The 23,365-nt window shown below is 37.3% G+C and overlaps 1 protein-coding gene across 5 annotated transcripts in view; it reads left to right on the top strand.

The window, feature by feature from the left end:
• LOC120530412 (cadherin-18) overlaps positions 1 to 23,365 on the top strand; it is a 1,801,315-nt gene that overhangs the window by 1,070,757 nt on the left and 707,193 nt on the right. For all 5 annotated transcript variants that reach the window (XM_039754902.1, XM_039754900.1, XM_039754901.1 and 2 more), the window contains one exon: positions 4,248 to 4,336. The gene's annotated coding sequence lies outside the window, so the exon portion shown is untranslated. The remainder of the gene's footprint in view (positions 1 to 4,247; positions 4,337 to 23,365) is intronic.

Below are 23,365 nucleotides of genomic sequence, written 5' to 3'. Positions count from 1 at the left end.
ATTTTTGAAAATTTTGGCCATTTAATACAGTTTTTGTTAACGAAGTGTGAACCAATCAACTTTGTATTATATACGTTTATGTATATACAGAGAGAGTATATAGATTATAGAATTCTATTCTTATTTATATTTGTGAATATATCAAGGTTATTATAGTTTTGCCTTTTTATTAGTTTTTATTTCTATATTTTTTCTGACCTTACTTGGAAATTCAGTTTAGTTTTAGTTTTCCTTCAGCATGTATTTTTAGGTTTAATTTAGTTTTTATTTTACAAAGACATTTCTATTTTATTTTTATATATATTAGTTTCAGTTTTAGTTATTATGGTGCGGTTAAAGAGCTACTATGATGTTTAGTTTTTGTGAAACAATGAGACAGAACTGTACACTTAATTGGTTTGGATATAATATGAATTTAATGTTAATGGAAGCTTACTACACTACACAACACAGTTTACTATTTAGTTTGTTTTGTCTGATAAATACAAGCACGATCAAAACCAGGTACTGAATATAAACAATTTTACACAATTTTATAATTTGTGCTGAACAAATCTGTGCTGACTGTTGGCACTTTTTTGCTTTTCTTTTTATTATCCAGAATGGGCCAGTTTGTAATGAAATTTAGGTGAATGTTAAGGTGTGAGGATTTTTTACTGCAAATGTCTACAGCACACAACATATCCTGCTCCAACAATAATGTACTTATAACGAATGCCTTCAATATTGCATTCAAAAATCTCAAATATTGGGCTTTGTTATTTTCTACCAGCCATATTGATCTCTGATTCCATCTCAGGCACAAACAATTAAGACAGAATATTGCTACCTGCAGGACTGAAAGGATATCAAAACTCAGAAAATAGATTTTACTTTGTTCTGACAGGTGTGATCATGAAAATCATGGGGGCTTAAGGAGAACAGGGGTCTTGAATCAGTGTGCAGACCCCATCTAGCTGTATTGAGGAAAACAAAGAAAAACAAGCATGTAGTTTGAAGGGTAGGGGCAGTGAGACTTGAATAGCCCACCATAAGAACAGTAAATCATTAATGAGCAGAGCAAATGTAGGTAATAAGAGTATGGACAGGCACAAAATGACAACAAATCAAATCAAATTAATAATATATTGAAAAATTATTATAAAAGTAAATCGGACTCTGCAGTTGCATAAATAAAAAAATAATCGAGATTGTGTTCTGGTAAAGTACCACTTCCACTTGATGGATTTGGCCTAAAAGTTAATACAGATCTACAATTTTGGTTTAACAAACACATTCGAAATTTGATCCATCTATTTGGTTACGTTTTTGAGTTATCGTGTTTACACACACACATACATACATAGTTCCAAAAATAAAAGGTATTTTCGGACTCTGGGAGGTCTAAAACGTCAAGATTCATCAAAATCTCGAGGTTGAATTTTTTTCATGATTAATTTCTCCATACTTCGTATACTTTGTGTGCAAAGTGGCAGGTAAATTACTGTCAACAAAAAGCAGGCACCTGAAAAATATACTGAAACGCTACTGACTCATGATTTTTCTGTCCATACAGTAAAGTTTTTGTTGACCAGCACATTCCATTTCCAGGCATTTGAAATACATCTTGATATGCAACAAGTGCAAAGAAAAGCACCACATAAATCGATTTCTTTTCCACACGCTTTACGTGCGTATTCAGCTTGCTGTGTCACCGCAAATACTGTGTGAACAGCCACTCTCCGCCATACCCAGAAGTGCAGCCGGAAATAGGTCATTAAACACCTGGAGTACTTCTGGGTGGGCTATAAAAGGAGACAGCAGTCACCACTCTGGGAGCCAGAGTCAGGAGGAGGGAGATGAAGCTTGCCGAAGAGGAATGATGAAGAAAAGGGAAAGAAAAGAAGAATTGTGTGGGCTTGTGCTTATTGGGACTGTGTTGTGCCTGTGGGAACGGGAAAGGCGTTTCCCACAGGCGAAGAAAAGAAAATAAAAACATTTGTTTTATCAGTGTGACTGCTGCATCTGTCTGTGCTGGGTTGAGCACTGATATAGCACCTTTTGTCACTAAATATATATATATATATATATATATATATATATATATATATATATATATATATATATATATATATGCACGAGGGACGTTCAAAAAGTTTCCGCACTTTTATATTTTCATTGGAAGCGGTGAAGGTGGGAGGAGTAGTAATTGGGCATTTAAAAGTTGGTACAATGCTGGGAAAATTGGATCGCAAATGAAGGTGACTGTAGAAAAAGTGTTGTAGTTTGTTTTTGAAATTCTTCATAAATAGAGTTAAAAAAAAAGTTAAACTTTTTGAATATCTCTCATATATATATATATATAGTATATATAGTTGCATATATATATATATAATATTAGTATATATATATATATATATATATATATATATATATATATATATATATATATATATATATATATATACTAGCCATCCCCCAGGGCTTTGCCTGTGTATTAGTGAAACAGGACAGTGAGGAAGGCCCTGCCCAGCTCTCTACTCCTGACGTCACTCTTCCCACAATCCTCGGCCTGCAGCCTCTCTCTCGGATTTGCGTGAATATATCACTTCTGTAAGTGAAATATGATTCTTACCGCAAAGAAAGAAGTCACAAAATCAACCGGAATGTTCAAGCAAATTATAGAAAAAAAAAGATTTAAATCCGTTAAGTAGTTCTCTTGTTCGCTAACTAAGTGGAGTTAAGGTTACGCCTCAAGGCAGACGCGTGAGTGAGGAGGGCCCCGCAGCCCAATGAGTCTCTTTTGGATTTGCGGTAATAAATTGGTACCGCAAGCAAACTATGATACTTAGCATGATGAGAAAGTTACAAAATTAACGGAATGTTCAAGCAAATTATAGAAAAAAACCCGATCTAAATCCGTTAAGTATTTTTTTGTGAAAAGCAGACAGACATACAAATGGGTCTAAAAACCTATAAGAAATTTTGCGCTTGGACTATGAAATTTTTAAAACCGTTTTTTAGCGAGCATCTATGGGCCAAGGGTAACCTACATTCCAAATTTCAAGTCCCAAGTCATGGTTCAGGAGATTTCATTATAAGTGAGTCTGTGGTATTTAGCTTTTATGTATACTGTATATATACTGTATATACAGAGTAAATAAATAGATGTTACACAAAAATAAATCACGGTGGATTTAATATGACATTTTTGACATTGATCAACAGAAAAAGTTGAAAACATTTCAATATAAATGAATGAATTCCAAAAATAAAAAACAAAATAATTGGTCACATAAGTATTAACCCTCTTCATATCAGTGTTTAATAGACACACCTTTGCCAACCATGACAGCCTGGAGCCCATGTGGACAGGTTTCTTTCAGCTTTGTACATCAGGATGCTGTAACTTTTCCCCATTCTTGTTTGCAAAACTGCTGAAACCCTGTCTTGTTGCATGGGTGTTGTGGGAGACCCGTCTTTTTCTTGTCCAGCCTCAAATTCTCAGTTGCATGTTTCCAAAAACATTTATCAAACCCACGCATGGAAACCCGTGCAAAAGTGACTCCGTTATTTGTTTTTTATTGTGTTTTTCACTATGTTTTGTCATGCTTATATTTACATTTATATGGGGTGTGATGGAACCAAACCTTTTAACAGTTTTTGTGTGTTATATTTAAAGTAATTAAAATTACTTTTATTCCTTTTCAATGCTATTTTTGTTTACTGTTTGCCTTGGACGTAGTCAGAAGTATGTGGCACATAACATCATCAAAGGTTGTCACTTGACGTCTTTTCCTCATTTGAGAAAGCAAACAAATGTTTGAATTATCAGTCTTCTGGTTTTTGATCTTAGGTTTGGTTTCTCAGACCCTGATTTTGGCTTCACATTTTGGTTTGGATTACGGTACTTTCTAGACTTTCCTTTACTTTTACTTATGACTAGGTCTTTTCTTCTGGTCCTTCCTCTTTCCCAAGCTAGGTTCTACCTTGGTACAAGGGATACTGTGCATAAAGTATTTATGAAATATAACAGTTAATGCTCAAGTCATTCCGCCTATGTGTGTTAATTTTTTTTAGTTGTAGTGAAGGCACAACCAGAAAATCTTGTATTGAAAAACCAAAACTCATCAAATAATTTTAAACTTTATCATTGATAGATACTAGAAGTAGAAGGAAAGCATATTAGTTGATTTTATCCTAATCACAAACTATCATGTATAAATTCCACAGAATATTAAATGTAAGGCACTTACTATATTTTGCAGGGATCAGGAGGCAGTTTCCTGCTTATGTTATAAGGGAGCTAAGCTAATTGCATCAACTGGTGAGCATCGAGGTGGCAAGTATTCTAAAGGTAATGTTTTTTCTTAATATCAAAATATTTAAAAAGTGGCTGTTGTGGTCAGAATAAATGCTGGAATTTTTGTAATTTTAAATGGAGTAAAGCTGATATAGGGAAATGAATAACTGTGCAATCTGTATAACAAGTCACCTGTAGACATCTGCTAATAGCATTGCATATTTTATTTAAGTTGAGCTGAATTTATTTTTAATGTAGTACTTTTCAAAATGGATAACCTATGCAGCGGGTTAGAATTAAATAAGAACAAGCACACCTAATATACAATAAACATTTTTTATTGAAACATTGCAAAGATAGTCCAAGGACATTGCAGAGTGAAATAAGGAAGTACAATAATATGCATATTAGTGAAAAGAATTCATGTCTTTTTTTAAGTATGCTATTTTTACATTTGCACTCTGCTGATAGTGTTTTATGAAGCAATATTGCAGATGTAAACAATATTAGTAAATAATTTGCAAACTGAATTGTCACATATATACACTGTTATTGCTGAAAAATACTTTTTTCATTGCATCATTATTACATTTGCCAACTCCTAACAGTTATTTTCACAAGCATTTGACTTACTTACTAACATCACATAGATAACAGGCCTCTACAAATAGTAATTCATATGGCTGCTTAGATTTTCTTTCGTTGGTTTGCAAACAAGTAATATGAACAAAACATATTGATCACTGTGATTTGTGAACTTGTCTGTTGTAATGGTTTACAAGCTCTTTGTAAATGACTCCCACTGCACACCACCCACAGTTTGCTACACATTTATTAAAGAATTAATCTTGGAGGGAGTTGTTTAGTTTTTCTGGGGGAATATTACCAAAGACAAATGTATTGCTAGATTGCAAATTGCATTTTTACGGACTTTCTGACTCTTTGCCACTTTTTTCATGATGTGTGTAGCCTGTCAAATTTACCCTTTCTGTTGCCTTTTCATTGTGATACCAGTGACGGATTGAAGAGACCCTCATCAGGGCACTACCCACCTCCTTGATGTTATTACATGCAGTCAGTCAAATACGTTTCAGTCTGTTTGGAACATACTATTTGGAATATATGTATGCTGCTATATCTATATTTTAAGATGCATCACTTTATTTCAAGAGTAGGAACTGTGGTATCAGCAAGGTAATTGAAATGACAAATCATAATGGACCATCAATGTTATTATTGTGGAAATAACTGGAACCTCAAACGGTGACCCTTACATTAAATTTTTATTAAAAAACAGATGTAGTGCACACATTACCTAAATTTATAAGCATACTGCAGCAGTTTAATTGACATTTTTTAAATTTAATTGTTTATGACTATCATCATGAGAGCAATAGTAGTGTTGGGACAGTATCCTGATAAGCCTATCAACTAAACAACTCATAAATGAGCAATTAGGGAATTCATCTGTATTGCTATTATAATGAAACAATACCTTTTCCTTTCCAGTGTTACAGAGTATATTCTTTGGACTTTTGTTTTTCCATTTGCATGCTTTGTGATGAGGCCAATCCTGTGAAAGGAATCTTGAACTCCATGTCTCACACTGACATTCACAAGTTTCTGAAAATAAATTTAAAAAGGATAATTTTTCAAAGCATCGTGATATTACAATTACAGTAAATACATTTGCATTTGGTTGAAGAATGTAATTAAAAGAGAACTGCTTCTTGTTGAACCTCACTACAGCAAAAACATAACTTTCTATAATAAAATGGGTACGATATGGGCCCTTTTGGAGATTTTGAAAGTGACAGTTTGATGCGAGTATCCTAATAGATGTTGACACGTATGGCCAGGAGCCCTGCCCAACCAGGATGCCAGTTGGACAGAAGGACCCAGGGGAGACAGTGTTTTCAATGCATTATCTCCCCCGGAACACTAGAGGGCAGCCCCCTTGGGTTGCTGTGGTACCACAGATTCCTGCCGGGCACCCCAGAAGTTGGAGTTCTCTGCAGCCCTGGTTGGTTCCATGAGTGCTGCCAGGAGGAGCTGCGGAGGCTGCAGAGCCCTACTACGTCAGGCTTCCGCCACACCTGGGAGTACTTCTGGAACATGCTAATGTGCCAACTGGAGTGCTCCTGGGTGAGGCTTAAAAGGAGCCATCTATCACTACTTGGGGAGCCAGAACTGGGAGGAAGAGTGACAAAGCTTGCCAGAGCAGGAGTGGAAGCGAATAAGAGAGAGAGAAAGAAAAAGAAGGAAAAAGGAAAGAAAGTTTTTAGTCCTGTACTTTGAACTGTACTGCTGTGGGGAACCATAGGGAAGCATGTCCCACTGAAATAAGCATGTGCTGTGTTTGGAACCTGTGCCTGGTGTTTGTCTATGGGGGGTTTAGGCAGCTGGTGTGCCCCCTGCAGGCCACAATGTGTGTCCATTAAGTATTCAAACTAGCTTTTTGGCCATTGCAATGTGCATCTGGAAAGAACATTGTCTACTTTTTTTAAAGAAGCCATGAAAATAGAGCTGTGTGACAATCCAAAAATGAGTTCCACTGCCAACTGAACAAGAATGTAGCCTAAAGGAAATACTGTATACTGTAGATAATGGATACGTTGGATACCAGATCAGCATTGGAAACCTATAAACAGCTTAGCGTTATGATCATTTTTGTTAATTTGATATTATGCATACTCTTGAAAGGTTTCATACTGTGTGATTTGTGAAAGCACTTATAAATAAGCCTTTGCATTATATTATCTTTGATTATAAACAACAGCATGACAAGCAATGATGTTCCCAGTTTTCATCTGTCCTAGGTCAAGCTCCTTTCCAGCTCCATTACTCTGTCCTACAGGGCAACTTGGTACAGATATATGTTGAAAATTCTTGCCATACAAGCAGGTCTCACAAAGGAGTGTCCATCATTGAAAATTATACATCCATCTCAAGGTCATGTTCTAATATCAGTAGGTATATCTTGATAGAATCGTTGTGACATCAAGCTGTATGATGGGTGACCTGCTACCTAAATAGGATGAGGTAACAGTCTGACAAGAAGGCTAACAGTCTTTTGTTCTTCCCTTTACTCACCTTTAACAAGAAACTCCTTGATAATCCTCAGCAAGAAAACATGGAAGCTGATGAAAGTTTAAACACTTGAATAAGAAACATATCCAAGACGCTAGAGGTCGCTGTTGCCTATTTCAACCCAAAAGACAGACACACTGAATGCATGGTAAAATCATCAAGAAGGTTTTTAATTCTTTTCTTCTAGTTTGTAGTGCCCAAAAGCATCTCTGCCACCATTTACAGGCAATACACCAATAATATGCACAATAATCAAAACAAATCTCTCCTCCACTTCTCCCAGAAAGCTCTGTCCACTACCTCCCAACTCCAGCTCGCTTGCTGGGTCTCCATCAGTCCTCTATGTGGTCCTTGACCCGGAAGTGCTTCTGTCCTTCCATCCATGTGACTCATCAGCACTTCCGCATAAGATGAAGAATTGTATTTTTCTTTATCCTGGAAGTACTTCTGTGGTTCCGTCCCCGTGACTTGGGATTACTTCCAGGCTATATGGAAATTAAAGACTCTCGGGTCTCCCTGCAGCATCCTCTAGCGGCACCCGCGATACCCAGCAGCCCTGTGGGAATCTGGGGTACCACTATGCCTTTGGGACATCACCATCTGGTGTCCTGGGGGAGGCAGTGTCCCTCAGTAGCTGCTTTCCCCCATGTTTCTCCTTTTTAGGCGTCCTGGCTGGGTTGAGCAGCTGGCCATCCTCCACACATATAACATACCATACAATGAACATTCAATACGCCTCTCCAAATCACCCAACTATCTACACCAACAGAAATTATTATAAATCCTGCTACTTTGATCATTTATACGCAATTTACAGATTATGATCCAGTTTCAAAAGTCCAGTTAAAAAGTCTAGCACCATCTCCAACATATAAAACTGATCCATTCTCTTTCTTTTGGTCTATTGTTGAGGAGGTCCCATTCACTACTGCTCAGAATGTTCCTTTTCCAGGTCCTCCAGCTGCTCACTAGACAAACTGCTTGAGGTGGCCATCGTTCTCATTGTAAGCCTCTTGGCTGGTGATCAGCCAGTCTTTTTGTCGGCTAGTTGTAGCTGCCACTTAATACATCTACTGCTACTTTTTTTTAAATATCAGTAGATATGGTTGTCTCTTCTTTCTGTCTCTCACTCTCTCTCTGTCTCTCATTCGTTCTTCATTGTGGCTGTCAAAATTAAGGCCAAAACCAGTGTCCATATTAACCTCTAACATCTGCCCCGGGAACAATCACACCAAAGAAACTTTGTTAGGTGCAGCCGCATCATCCTAAATTTCCTAGACAATTTATCAAACAGCATCAGTACAATGAGTCACAGCAGAGGTAACAGAAAAAAAATGAATGCACGATGTGGCAGTGCTGCAAAGTGTCACTTACTTTTGTAGTATGTTTGAAGGGCTTCAGTCTTCCTGTATATTAATTCCCTAATAATGATTTCCTTTGATACTTTTTAGTATTATAAGAATAAGAAAGCAAGAAAGAAAATTAAACTAATTTTCAATATTTTGAAATGTTCACACACAAAACAAATAAATATGCAGTTATTGCAATTATATACAAGAGCGCTAATATAAACTTTAGACAAATTACATTCAAATTATTTTTTTAGCTCTTAAGTTTTAATATGAAACATATTGTATGACATTTTTCAATAGTAATAAATATTTCATTTTCTAAAAAAAGCGATGGTATAAATAAAAGAAAATAAAAAACAATTATTTGTACAACATTAAAGTGCATCTTTTAATTGCTCATTGCAAAGAGCAGACCGTGGCCTCGTCCAGATATGAAAAATGTAAAAATGTCATGAGACATATGACCTCAAGTCTTGGATCTTTGTAAAATGCCTTCCTGCCCTCCATGAGCAATGTCCTTGAACAATAGTGTTGTTGTAAAAACTAAGTACAACACAGCAGGTGTACCTCTTGAGATCTATAAGCTAAAATGACAAAAACAGGCAATTTAGTCTGTTACAAATATGAGAATTTTGTAGTCTTTGAAATGTCATTGGTATCCACACTTACTATACAGACTGCACTTAATGTTGTAATGCAAAATTTAAAATTTAACGGTAATCCTAATTCAAGTCATTGTTTCTTTTTCTCCTGCTGATTTTACATTAAAAATACACTTTTCAGCTCTAGTAGAGTTTATGGTTCCAGTGTGACTTTGTGAGAATGAAATGTGTCTTGAAATATATAGTGGTGTGTCATTTTTTTTTCTTTGCAACTTGCACCATAAAAGACATTTGCAATTTATAACCGCATAATTCACCAATAGCCTCAAGTAATTGAATCCTTACAGCATCCAACTGTCTAACTTAAACAAAGGAAATAAAACAGTGCATTGGACACTAATCAAAATACTGGGAGCGGAGTGAATAAGAAACATATCACCGACTTCTACTGTATTATCATAAAAAGTAGTTGTAAAGCACAGAAATACAATTTGAGAAACTTAATTATTATTATTGATAAAATAATTTCAACTGCTATGGCTCCAAAGGTATATTTCCCCACTGGTACTGAAAAATGGCCAAGGCTTGTTTCTATCCCACTTCTTGAATTTTCTCACACAGTAAGAGACCCTTGAATGTAAAAGTTAGTTATGTGATGGTGTTTTATTTGGTAAATATACAAGAAAGATTAACAGAAGAAAAACACACAACATTTTAAAGTGAAAATACAGAGAGATGAAGAAGGGCTGGGTTCACAGATGGGGAAATCTCTTTAAAGGTATTTTTCAAGTCAACATTATTTTTTCACAATAATGGTGCACATTAATTTGGCATGGGAAATGGTGTTCTAAACAGAAGCATTTTTTTCTAAGTAAAAAAAATACAGTGCCTGTTTTTATACTTTAAAAAGGATATTCAAAGTGCACAAATCCAAATATATAATAAAAGCCTTAAAATATAGCGAACACATACGTTTTTTAAGACAAGAATGTTCCCATGTATGGATCAGTGTCTTGACAGGACACAAAGCCTGTGAAACAGCATGCTTGTATGTGTGTGTATATATATATATATATATATATATATATATATATATTTTTTTTTTTTCTCTTTAATAAAACCCCTCTGTGCATCCAGGTGTCCGTGTGTGCGTGTCTTCTGGTGAAGTACGCATTGCGCTGTGCCCCGCCCATGAGCATGGCACGTGGACGCACTCACACTGGAAGCTGGGCACACAGTGAATGTCCTAGCCGCGGTCACACATGATAAGCAAATAAAGCACACACTCTGGAAGCTGGGCACACTGTGAATACCCTAGCCACAGCCACGCATGATAAGCAAATAAAGGACATCATTGCTGGGGAGAGTGCTGATTGGGTAGTCACGACCGCGCACATAAAATCCGTTGCTGGGGAGACGCCACACACACAAAAATCAACTGCATGCCACCACAGATTAAAATACTTTCTGGGGAACTGCACAGTACTTGCTGGGGAGACGCCACAGGCACAATTATCAGCTGCACGCCACACATTACATCAGTTACTGGGGACACTCTGCTGATTGCACACTGTTGTGACATAAAATTAAAGTCATATTACGGACATCAAAGCCAGTATTACTGTCAGAGAAAATTACAGGCACACAATACAGGGACGCATATTACAGCCACATACAAGCCAGTATTACTGTAAGAGAAAATATTACGGACGTATCTACTAACAACATGCCACCCAAAAAAAAACGACACGTCAAGTAGGACAAAAGACACAGACACTCAAATCGTATATAAGCAACATCTCCTGGAAGAACGGTCAGCTTAGCAACTAAACATCAACAAAAGAAAGGCTGAAAGACAAAGAAAAATACGAGCAAATAGATCGATTGTAAAAAACAAAATGAGCGTCAGAATATTCCCTGTACTGATTTGGCTCTATCCTCTACTAATTTACCCTTTACTGTAAGAAGGCGACAATTTCCAGTTACATTAGCCTTTGCCATAAAAATTACTAAAGCTCAAGGGCAAACCTTAGAAAAAGTTGCCATTTACTTGCCAGACATATGTTGCATTATCAAGAGTTAGAAGTTTTACAGATGTTGTTGTCAACGTTGTAGATGGTCCTGAACAAGGCAAACTGTTGACAAACTCAGACAGAGTGTTTACAAAAAATGTTGTCTATAATGAAATTTTATTGAAAAATTTCCTGAGGTAAAAAAATAAAAACATTTTCCTAAATATCTTCTTCAGATATTGTGTATTACAGATTGTTGTAAAGTTTTACACTAAGGCAGTATTAATTATGCTTACTGTATTGTCATATAAGTTTCTATTTTATTTTTAGTATTATTTTACTTTAGGCTTCTTGCAAAAATATTTTTAACAAAAAAATTAAGGCAACAAACAGAATGAGGTCAAGGTCCCTTGCCATTTAATATAGACTGTTCCTAATAATGTTTATGCAATACTGTTCTAGCGCCCGTTATTGTAACGGGCTTAATGTCTAGTATGTCTATGTTTTCCATAGCCTGCTACAGGAAGGTACTCTCTTGACCAATGGCATTGATTTTGCTCCTTGCTATTTTAGTTATACTGAGACAGTGGTTTCCTAAGCCTTTGTTATACTGAATTCCTTTCTCACCGTTTCCCGTTCCTATTCTTACATCGCCGTATGCTACGGCGGGCTTAGGCTAGTATATATATATATAGTGAAAAGATTGGAAAGACACCGGAAGAGGTTTGGGGGCAGCCGCCCATGTACTTGAATTAGGCTGCCAAAATTGAAAAGTTGGTTCCATAGAACAGGCCTCAACAAACTTCAGTCCAACAATAGAACAATCATAACAGGAAAAGATGGCAGTTTTAAAGTCGGGTAGGGGAAGTGATGTCAACGGGGCAGGAACCAGAAATGATGTCATCGGGCCAGGGATCAGAAGTGAAGTCATTGGACACAGAACAAGAAGTGACATCCTCGAGTCCAGATTTCCCGTGGTTGATCTGACAATGAAAAAGAGGGAGAATTAGTACACCCTGCCACCCCCGGTCTTGCATAGAATTATCCCATTGTGAGCCCTTTAGCTGCCTCCAATGTGCACGTGTGCGACAATATGTATTTGTGAGAGTCTGCCATTTTCAAAGACATTCAGCAATCCTCACTCCACAGCAACCTTTCATCCCCAGGGCTGTATTTTCTTGTAGATCATGAATACATTAATTGTTATTTTAAATGTTTCCAGTTGTTATAGGGATAGTATTGTCTTCAGGTTCATGTTTATTGTCATGTGTGCACAGTGCAATAAATTTCTTACTTGTAGGTATCGAGAGAATAGTGAAAGTAATGCAATACCAACAAAAGACACACTCAAAAATAGCATTCATAGAATTCAAAATATACAGTACATGCAATAAACACATACTGAATTTGTTATTATGACTGTCAGTTTAATAACCTTATGATCTGGGGATTGAAACTATCTCTGAAACTACTGGTGTAAATCTGAATGGTCCTATATGGTTTGCCAAAAGGGAGGAATTAGAGAAAAGTGTCTTTAGCAATCCTGTGTATGTTATGGATGTACTAAACATAAGGCTGCTTGATGCTGAGAATGATCTGTGCTGCCTGTGACTTTCTGATTTTGAGCTGACCTACTGCTGTATACAAGGAGGCTGAGCTGCCAGTAAAGATGGATTCTACTGCTAACTCATAAGAGTTTGTGAGAAAAGATGGAGAAATCTGAACTGTAGACATCAGGAGAAGTAAAGGCATTGTTTAGCCTTAACAATTGCCAAAATGTGTTGTGCTGCCATTTTATACCAGTTATATGTCCAATTAGGAAGGCGAGGATGCATTTAGCCTTCCCATTTAACTGTGTTGTGCTAAATTGTGTTTTAGTGTCCCCACTTACTATTTTGCTTTTTTTGTAGATTTATTAAAAGTTTATGCTCCTCTCGATACATTGTATCAGTTTAATAGTCACCTCATTACAGTGCTGTTTTGTTGCTTGTTTGTCTTGAGGGCCACTATGTTGTTCTAGTTTTGTATGACATTCCTCGCATTATTTATACTGACAAAATTTGCTGGTAGTCTCTTAAATTGATGTGACCGTATGACTTCATCATGCACTCTTTATTTGAAATTGTGGCATGGCATCAACTTTATGAGTTAATTTAGAAAACAAAACAAACTGAACCTTAGACTTCTTTTTGATATTTTGACATTTGTGCAGATTTCTGACCTCATCTCTGCTCTGTTGCGTATTTTGGTACTGCCTTTACTTTTAGAAGAAGCTAAAATCCACTTCAAGTCAGACTTTAGTGCTTGGAATTCACTGTGACTTTAATATTTTCTTTATAGTTAGCTCATGTCCTCCAGTATCCTAGTATAAGATCCCTGCCTGCTCCAGTACCAGTATGTGCTGCTTAACAATTTTGCTGCCTCCATTGATCTCCCTGAGACCATATCTGCGTGAACAAGAACAAACCAATGAAAAACTGCAACAGACTGAAGATGACAAAAAAAAGAGATAGAGATAATTTGAAAGCAAAATGAGACTATGTAGGTGGAAACTATGGAAAGTCTTCAGACAACTGGCAAGTTAACCTCAAATTTTCATGATTTATCATAAGAGGATCAATGGAAAGTGCATAAAGGTTTTTTTTTCATTTTATGCTCATATCCCAGGTGTGTGTGTTTTCGAAGTATTTTCGTAGAAAGACAATGTCATGGTAAGCAGTGTGATGCATGTGCCTAGTTTTGTATTGTTTTCCTGTCTTGTTCACATGAAAACTCCATCCATGACAGTCATGTTTGAACACACAAGCATAGTGTATACATACCTTTGAAAAAATAATGCCAAAAATCTGTGACAAAATATGTTCTTTCCATACTTTTCCATTGTGAGTAACATACTTCAGCAATGTAAAAGTTATGTTTTCTGAAATCAGAATGGATGCATTTGGTAAGTTGTAAGGCTTTTGTTTTTTACATTTGGATTTATGATCTCTTTGGACTCCCTTTTTTCACTGTAAACACAGGCATTGTACAGTATTTATTATTTAATTTCTAAACATTTTTCACTTTAAAACACAATTTCACATGGCACATTAATATACACCATTATTGTAAAAAATAACTTTGACTTGAAAAATACCAAACCTATCCTTTATTTGCTGAGATAGGTAGGTACAGTGGCAATATACTGTACAGTATACTATTCCATTGCCGGTAATGTACTGTATATTGCCCTTTGCAGTAGATAAGTAAGTCCATCTGCCAGTAGGCAAATGAGTAGAAGAAAAAGAAGCCTTTTATAGTGGTGATCCACTGTTAGTGGAAGAAGATGGACAGATGGGTGAAGTCAGGTTGTGTTCATTGTTCTTCCACTGGAACTGTTGAGGAAACAGATGAACAGGTAAGATCCCTGGCCTCACCTATAATCTATCGTTTGTTGCCTTTGATTTGGTCCTCCAAAGAGAGCCAAATGACCACAACAGTTGCACCCAAACAAAGCTATCTGCTTGCCTTTAAAGACCCAGAAAAAAGGTATTGGGAACAAGAGGGGAGCAAGCTGACTTTCCACTTGTCATCAAATTCCTCCCTATCTCCCTCTTTTATGTTTTTCTTCTTAAATTTAGTTTTATTCTCATTTGTCTTTGATCAATTTCCTACCTGGCAGGTACCCAGTAATCAAGTCTTTGTATTCATGGAGTAAGTGAAACACAGAACACAGACAAAGAGTTATGGCACTCTCAGGCAAACTCTGTATATTATACAGCCATGGCCAAAAGTTTTGAGATTGATACAAATATTAATTTTCATAAAGTTTGCTGCTTCAGTGTTTTTAGATCTTTTTGTCAGATGGTATACTGAAGTATAATTACAAGCATTTCATAAGTTTCAAAGGCTTTTATTGACAATGACATTAAGTTTATGCAAAGAGTCAATATTTGACCTCTGCAGTTCGCCCTGGCATGCTGTCAGTGTTCTCTACTGGCAACTAATGTCCCTTATGGGAACCCACATTTACCTGTTTTTGCAGATCTCCTTTCTTTTCTATATTTTAGGTGCTGGTCACATTCCCTGGGTGAGTCACCTCTGAGACAATGATTCAGAAAAGATCAAATGTTGAGCATATTTTCAATTATTTTTCCATTGTAAACTTACACCATTGAATCCAAGCCATTTATATTTATTTCTATGAAAAAAGTGCTTCCCAAATATAATCAGCTTTAATACTGAATTTAAATAAAATGTTTCTTTATGCTGCTGTTGTCTACGTGGTTCCAATGTAATCCGCAATGCTTTGGCTTCAGCCTCAGTCATGAAGTCATTTAGTGACTTAAAGCAATGCACTAAACCTGCTAATTCTGTTGCGAGAATAGGATGCTCCTGACATGGCCTTGAAACCAAATAAATGCTAAGGAAGCCAGATTATATAAAATATGAGGTGAAACACAAAAATAGCTAGACTGGACTGGGGGCTTTCCTGGAAAACTGTCTGGAGGATAGCCAGATGTGAATCATAGAACTATATCCTGTGCATAACCCAGTCAGTATTTGCACAACAATCGCTATACGAGTTTCCACGATAATGTTCGGGTGAAAAAATCGAACAACGAATCAACATCTCATTTCTCGCCAAACTGAACAAAACAGCCACAGAAACGTATGAAATGGTAAAAACAGTGTGCGGTGATAACAGTTTGTCTCGCACACAGGTTATTGTATGGCACAAACCTGATTTAGCTGATTTTTACTTGTTCCCGAAAATCAAAAGTGACCTGAAGGGAACACATTTTTCTTAAATAAAAGTGAAGACAAAAACGGCAAGCCTGTTGAAGAGCCTCAAGCAAGAAGCTTTCCAGCACTGTTTCAATCAATAGAAGATACGTATGGAGCGGTGTAGAGATCAGCAGGGGGAGTATATAGAAGGTGACAATGTTTAGAATGCTGTAATTAATCAATAAATATTTTTTTTTAACCTATTTTTGTGTCTCACCTCGTATATATATATATCAGAAAACTATTTAACATAACAAAGGTAATAATAATACAAGGGTTTGAGGTTTTAAATGAAAATGTGCTAACGCAATAGCCTCTCTAGTTCCTCCTAAACAAGATTTGGCACCTGTCGGGTAGTGTGGCTGACCTTGTCTGTAACAAAAGATATTTCACATTACCTTATCCTATTATAATATTTGCCCTTCTCTCCTTCCTCAAAATTCTCTTTCCTGGCTCAATGTTATGGTGAGCAGAAGTGTCTTGTGGCCCAGCCAGTAACTACTTCAGGGGAAAGATAAGCTATATCTTCTGGATTCAGGAATGGCCCAGATGTTCCTACAATCCTGGACTCCAATCTTTTTTTAAAGGCCCTGGAATGTCCTGGTTACTTGTACATCATAAAAAGGAGCAGGGAGCCATATATTGGTTACTAGGTCTTGCTTCTGCCACTCTTACCCTATCTCCTGTCATCCCTCATGGTACATCATTTACATCTAAATCCTAGACATAATTATTTAGCACCCCTATTGATGGACTCATGTCAATGGCATTTAATGTTGCTTTGAAAACTGACATATCAAGGTACTAATTGTCAGACCACTTTTAGAGCCGACACATACTAATTGGCAATCAACCTAATATGACTCATCTCTGCAGCTGCATTTGTAATTGTAATTTAGTTACTTCAAAGTTAAGCTCCTTTTTCATGTGGTGTTTCTTTCATTGTGTCCACCCCTGTATATTACAGTGATTGGCAAGTCATTCTAGATAAAAGCCCTGGCAAAAGTTCTACAAAGTAGTATACAACAGAGCACAGTGAGAGACAAAGAAGAGGGTGATGTATCAGCATGTGTGCAAAAAAACTTAACAGATTGACTAATGACTGTAAATTGCTCATGTATGAAATGCTACATATATTCTGCAATGAACCTGTATTCTGTCTGAAGTATTCATGATGTTTGTGTCCTGCTATTTCGCGTCTACAACAAATTCTGTTTTCATGTGATGGATTGAAAGTTGTTGGAAGTGCTCCAAAAAATCTTAGTCTGACAAGAAAATCTGAGGGCCATTACACACTCAGAACAGAACAGTTCAAAATAAATAAAAATAATAATCTAAGTAAAATTGCAAGCAGATGAAAAAAATGCATCTAACAACTCCAATATATTTGTTGACCGAGAAACAAAATGTATAATTCAAAATTTCCATATTCTTTGCATTTTTTGAGCTTTCTTAATATCTATATATATAGTTCACTAAGGTAGACACCCATGGAAAGCACGCCGGAAGGGGCGTGGATTCACTAAGCCGCCGACAAGTAAGACACCTATGGTGCACGCAGGGAGGAGCCATGCCCACCAACTCCAAGACCATTGGACCACGACAACTCGCAGAGCCACGCACACCAACTCGGACGCGACGACACAGAAAGAACGGCGTCATTTATATTCGTCTGTCGTAGAGGCCTCATGTACCTCCGAGCCACCTTGACTGTTCATAGAGGCATATTTTTCGCGGAGGTGAGTCGCCATATGCAGTGTGTAAAACAGTTTGCGAGGGGTATCCCATGGGATCCTTAAAACGTTCCTTTACAACTGAGGTTAAAACACAATGAAGTAAGCAGCCTTTAAAAAACGAGTTTTCGGTTACGATGCACGACCGCGTGCACCATAGCAAACTGTTTTACACGCTACATACACAATTCACTTCCACGACAAACATTCGTCTTCTTAGATGCTCCTGCACTTTGTACACACCCACCTCGCTACTACCGTGGTCGGGTGTCTTGGTTGATTATATATAGAAAGGCAGCCAAAACTGCACAGAGCAATGAAAAGCCTATGTGAGTCACAGGTGCATCTGGACTGTGCAAAGACGACAATGACTCGAGTGACGAGTTGGGGGTGGGCACATGAGCAAGCAGTGCATATTGGACGAGAAATAAGCAGGCTAGCATGACGGAAGGAGCGGAGTGGACGTCCTTCTCCTCTCCTCCCGTTCCAACCTCCGTGCCTGAACGCCACACGAACGATTGTGTGTTGGTTCGTTCCGTGCATTATTACAATGTTGCTTTTCTTGCTGATTTATTACATTACAGATTTTTCAAATGTTAATTTTCTCCCTGTGCTTAAAAATCATTAAAAAACCGGCCTGATTATGCGGCATATGATACGCCGTGGGTTGGCTAGTTTATTATAATTTGGAATAGCCATTATTTGTGTGGAAATACTTGTAGACAGAAGCATGGTGTTGAGTGCTCCATTATCACCTCAGTATTTGTGTTGAAGATTTAATTTCTGGCTAGGATTGTGTCTACGAGGAGTTTACAGATTCCTCCAATTGCCTACATCCTAAACACAATTTACTGATTATTTGAAGTCTCTAAATCATTGGAATTTTTTGTGAGTGTTGAAAGTACTATGCAGCCATCTGTGATACTGTCCATAAGACCCAATGTGTCAAATTCTCTAGGACCAAGCATAAAAAACAATAATGAACTGCTTAAATCATTTAAGAAAGGTAAAATGCCAAATGGATGGTCCACTGGTCATGGAACCCCTGCAGATTTTTTTATCTTCAGCATCACACCTCTGGAGTTTTTTTTTGTTTTTTTTTTTTTAAGTTTTTTTTTGTAATCCCAGCCATCAGACCTTAACCCTGGGTGAATAATACTATTTTGTTCAGTCAGACAAGAATCCAGTAGGGCTGAGCGAAAATGGAAAAAAATAAGTTACAGGTGTCTTTGGATATTATATAGGAAAACTACCACAGGTATCAGAATACCATTAAAACTGAAAGATCTTAATAGTTCTCTGATATTGATAAGAATCGCTATAAACCTGGAGTTCCTTTCAGTACTTTTAACGCTGTTTTTAATGTCACACAAGCCCATAGTTTAGATGCCTCCTCTGACACATGTGAGACATTTCTGCACTTTTTTGTAGATAATACTGCAAACTTTATTGCACTTATTGCAATGACCCATTCCTATGACCCATAAATTTCTGTTTCCTGCTTGGTCTCTTTAGCAGGTTTGAGCCTGTGTCTGTTTCTCTTCACTATAGGCTTATCCACCTGCATATCTCTATTAACGGGGATGGCTGGATGTAACTGAAGGCGCTGGAGAAATCAAAAAACATAATCCTCAGTGCTGCCAGCTTTGTCGTGGTGAGAATAAGCCTTGTGGAGCAGATAGATAATTACATTCTCTGCTCCAATATTTGTCCAATAGGCAAACTGCAGTGGGTCTAGGTGGTTTACTACAACAAGACTCGTATAGTCCAAGAACAGTCTCTCAAAGGACTTCATGATGTGAGATGTACTCTAAGTGCCACTGGTCTGTAGTCATTAGGTGAAGAAGCCCCTGTCTTCTTTGGAACAGGATAATTATACCAGACCGACCAAAATGGGTGGGGGTTCTCTGGCTCTTTTGCCATCAAGGGGCAGTTTCTCGAGGCTGTAAGGGAAAAACGAGACAAGACTGTTAGCCACAGGTGCCCCCTTTTGCCGTAGGGTGGTACCACATACCTTAGGTGAGCCTGGAAGGCAATCATTTGGCGCACGACAAAATCTATACATTGTTTTGCTTATACAGAAACAATGATTGCTGATAATATCTCTCAACAACTTTTCCTTACAAAGATGTCACTGACTCCAGAAACCGATGGTAACATAATCCACTAGAACACATGTGAATATAATATTTTTAAAAAATTTTAAAGTTAAAAAGGACAAACAGAATGACACTGACAGATCAGCTACTTCATGTATGTGAAGCTTCACAAGTATATTTCCACATTAGTTTGGTGCTGCTCCATCTAGCTGTTGATAAAGCTCGGCACAAATTGTTTGAAGTTTCCTCAAAAGCAAATAATGAAAAACATTTTATTAATTTATTGGTAAATCATACTGTATGAATGTTGATTTTTAGATTAAGAAATTGTATTAGGAAGAAAATGACTACCTTTTTGTCAACTTTGTGAATTTCCCCTTGGAATTAATAAAGTATCTATCTATCTATCTATCTATCTATCTATCTATCTATCTATCTATCTATCTATCTATCTATCTATCTATCTATCTAACTTTGTTCAATGTAATTTGGTAGGAGAGGAATAATCCTACAATAGCTTGTTCTAGTATACTTCACGCATTTTTGATTCATATTAGTATTGTATAGTGCTTCCTGTTCTTCAACAAGACAGAAGTTTCACCATCCCCCCATATACTAAATAACTGTAAAAAAGGTCTAAAGTTAAAGACTATAGTAACATTTACAGGCATACTTGAGTGAGAGATGCTCCAAAAAGGAGTGGAGACGTCAGCTATAAATCTGTCCTGAGTTGCATCACTTAGGGGTTTGACAGAGCAAGCACTATAGAAGTGGCACTTACAGGACACTTTTCTCTGCGAGACACCATCGTCCTAGGCGTGTGGCAGCTGAAGAATCTTGGAAACGATTCTGGCTTGGATTGTTTACTTATCTGGTGAAAGTGAGTGCAGTGTGAGACAAAGACAATGGCATGAAAGTGCAGGCAATGGACATGGTAGAGGACAGCATAATATGAGTTACAGGGAAGATTGGAGCCATGGAAGACTGAAATAGCTATTCTGACTTGTGTGAGGTAATATGTTTTCTGAATGATAAGTACTGGGAGGTGACCATAGTTAGAACAAGCCAAGTTCAATAACAAAGTTCAAACTATTCTGTTGTTAAATCAAATCACTAAAGAAAATTCTTAAACCTGTAACAGAAATTATTTTCTTTAACCAGGAAGACAATGTTCAATATTTTGATATACTGTACATACTAAACAGGGGTTATCTGCCTCGAATCTGTCTCAAATAGCGACAGGTGATCTTTTATCCCATTGTTTTGAGGACATAACACACGTCATATATTCTAGAGAATTTTGGGAATTATTGCCTAGGAAACATCCAATGCCTTTAGTCTATAATGCCAGCATCCTAAAGTTGCTGTCATGGCATAACGGTAAATATATATTTTTTTAAATTTCATTATGAAACCAAAAACTTGTGTTAAACTCAGAATCCTTGGGTTCCTATAAATAGGAAAACTTACAAAAATATAAAAAAATACTGATCATAACAACAGCAGCTGTAGTATTGTAAGGAAGCAGAGGAAGAAGGTAGTGGTATCAGCCTTTAAAGGTCCTGACCTTCTCCTCTTCTTGTCCCAATGAGTCCATGTATTGTGGTCTGTTAGATATCTTTGCTGGTGTTCTGCCATACCTTAAATCAATGAGTTTCTGTCTTTTTGGATCTCTCAGAAAATTGTCTTTCTGCTCACACAGAGCACATATATCTTCCTACCACACCCTGTAAAAAACTTTACCATCTCTCTCTCTCTGTCTCTTTTCTGGAGGTCATTGTTGGGTTTGTCCCCTGCCATGTGCCATTCTTTAGGTATCTTTACCAAATATGCAAAAACAAAACAAACAAACTCTAGTAGGAGGAGGAGGGGATCCCAGTAGTACTCTGTTGTTGGCTGAATAATTAAAGCTTGCTTTTCTCTGGTCTAAGGAATACAAAATAAATTAGCCATACATTGCCGTCACTTATACTGTATCTTACGTAGGCATATAGCATCACAGATGGATATACCACCTGCAAACAATGGCCATGTCACTTATTACTTCTTACCAGCATAACAATGAACAACCAGCTTTGTATGAGACCAACACACCTGAATGTGTGTGCAATGCTGAAATGGTTATTTCATTATGTGAATTAAGATGATTATGTGCTCTGAACCCCACAATGTCAGAGACAAGTGCTGCAGCTCTAGTTAGTTAAAAGCATAGAAGTACACTATTTTGAGGGTAAAGCAGTGCTTCCCTACAGTGTGAACACTCCAATCAAATCAACTCAAGTGGCTTTATATTTATTCCATCAATATACAATATTGCAGCATACAGTGGAAGAAAATAACGTTTCCCAGGGCCTGTGAGCAACATATACATTAACACGTTTCAAGTATAAGATAAGTAGAGAATTATACTATCACATACTCATACTTTTAATGATAACAACAACTAATAAAAATAACAATAGTAATAGATGTACTGCTTATAAATAAACAACTAGGAGCAGATTTAGCACAGACTTCCAGGTCCGGATGACAAAGGGGCAAAAGCTGTAGCAGTACTGTTTTGGATACTATGATACATTCTGCCAGATGGAAATGGGACAAAGAGAAGGAAAGGGTGGGAACATTCCTCCACAATGCACAGGTTTTGAGAATGCAGTGCTTGATAAAGATGTTTTTAATGCTGGGTACAGAAATCCCAGTGATCTTTTCTGCTCTGTGTACTATCCAAGGTAGGACCTTGCGGGTTAGAGACTCTGCAGTTCCGAAATCAGACAGTGATGCAGCTGGTCAGAATGCTCTTGATGGTGCCTCTGTAGAATGTAATGAGAATGTAGGGAGATAAGCTTGCCTTCCTCTGCTCAACCAAGTAAGGTCAGAGGAATTTGGTGCCCAACCTGATCAGTTACACCATAGAGCCTTCGATGTGCATTAGAGTGTGGACAGCATGAGCCTTTCTGAAGTCGACAATATCTCATTTCTTATCCAAGTTAAGAGACAAAATGTTGCACTGGCCTAAGTCTTGCCAGTGTTTGAATATCCATTCTGTAATCTGTTTCATCCCGCTGCAGATGACTCCCACCACTGTTGTGTCTCAGAAAACATAGTGATGGTGTTAGAATTGTACGCAGTTCAGTCGTGAGTCAACAGAGTGAACAGAAGTAGGCTAAGTATGCAGCTCTCGGGTGTCACTGCTCAGCATAGTGGTGCTAGAAATCGTGATTCCAATGCAGACTGCCAAGTTTCTGTCTGTCAGGAAATGCAGGATCCAGGTGCAGAGGGAAGTGTTGTAGCATAGCAGACTCATTTTCCCTATGAGCCTCTGAGAGATGATAGTGCTGAACAATTAAGTGAAGTCTATGAACCACATCCTAGCATAAGTTTCACTTTGGTTCAGATGGGACAGGGCCCGATGAGCTACTGATGATATA

This window comes from Polypterus senegalus, chromosome 5 (genome assembly GCF_016835505.1).
Source record: "Polypterus senegalus isolate Bchr_013 chromosome 5, ASM1683550v1, whole genome shotgun sequence".
Lineage (NCBI taxonomy): Eukaryota > Metazoa > Chordata > Cladistia > Polypteriformes > Polypteridae > Polypterus > Polypterus senegalus.
The sequence above is the reverse complement of the archived record's forward strand: the minus strand, read 5'-3'. Positions and strand labels throughout refer to the sequence as shown.